Source organism: Diaphorina citri, unplaced genomic scaffold (genome assembly GCF_000475195.1).
Source record: "Diaphorina citri unplaced genomic scaffold, Diaci psyllid genome assembly version 1.1 scaffold15467, whole genome shotgun sequence".
Taxonomy (NCBI): Eukaryota; Metazoa; Arthropoda; class Insecta; order Hemiptera; family Psyllidae; genus Diaphorina; species Diaphorina citri.
The window spans coordinates 1-1,165 of NW_007392830.1; the positions used below are offsets into that span (position 1 = coordinate 1).

Genomic DNA, 1,165 nt, shown 5'->3' on the forward strand with positions numbered 1-1,165 from the left:
AGTGCTAATTTTTCTCGAGCTTGTGCATCTGATGGCACTGTGGAACCTTTGCCTTTAGCATACATTTTCCAAGTTGATATTAATTAGGTATCTGGAAATCAGAACAAAGTGAATTGTTAGTCATGGAAATAGAGCGACATTAAACATAGAGGCCTGCATCAAAATTTGAAGTCAAAATAAAGTATGTTTTACTACTGCCTATCTTACTTATAAATTTTCCCCTGTTATATTACACCAAACAATATTAGAAATACCAAGTAAGTACAAAAAGCTCCCATTAATAAGAGAGCAAGTGAAGAAAACTTGAGATATGATCATATGACCCTTCCTGCTCTTAGTTTATCGAATCTTGTGCAGTTTTTTGCAGCAAGGTAATGTGTCCCATGTACTAAAAACCATGAAAATAGGTATTTGATCAAAAGTAACTCCAGGTACTTAAAATTTTACGTTTGCAAAGATCAAGTTGGTTTCACAAGGTAAGGTGTAGCAAGTAACAAAACCAATGGTAAGGTTTCTAAATGGAGTTTAGCCAAGGCAGTGTTATACATTTTACACAATGCAATGTTACACTTCTCTAGACTAATCAGGTACCTAGCTATCATGGTGTTTCTATTTTCTGTGTCAAACACTGAAGAAATATTCTGAACTACAGTTACCTACCTACTTTCTATTTTTCACCAAGAGAATGTACCAATCCTGTACAAAACCAAACAAGCTTCAAAATCACACAGATTCTTCAGACTTCGATATAAATTGCATGTCTTTAGATGTAGCTAATGTATCCTTCAATTTCTTCTTTACTCAAAGCTTTGTAAGTGTTTGAGGAGAACTGAAAGCTCAATAGGTTTATTGAAAGCTTGATGCCTAAGTGCAGGCTTCGAACCCCGTAGATGTCCCTATTATTGAAAGTAAAGCTTACCTGTGGGTCAAGCAAGATTCTTGTGCTAAATAGAGTCAATCCTTATTCTGCGTTTGCCATATTTCACTAGGTTTTCTTCGATTTTCAGCAAAATTTGAGGGAAAAAATCGCAAATCTGTCAAGAGACGAATACAAAATCAGAAACGAAAACAAGAGAAGATGTGATCGAATAAAAACAGAGAAAAAGAACGCGTGATAAAAATGGAGAGAAAGAAAAACGTCAATAATTTATCGATCCAAAGAGGT

The 1,165-nt window shown here is 34.8% G+C and overlaps 1 long non-coding RNA gene across 1 annotated transcript; it reads right to left on the reverse strand.

Moving 5' to 3' along the window:
* Positions 1-14: 14 nt before the first annotated feature.
* Positions 15-1,066, reverse strand: LOC113473111. The gene is made up of 2 exons (XR_003395178.1): positions 920-1,066; positions 15-91 (listed from the first exon to the last, which is right to left on the reverse strand). It is a non-coding gene; the product is annotated as an uncharacterized LOC113473111 (long non-coding RNA).
* Positions 1,067-1,165: the final 99 nt, after the last annotated feature.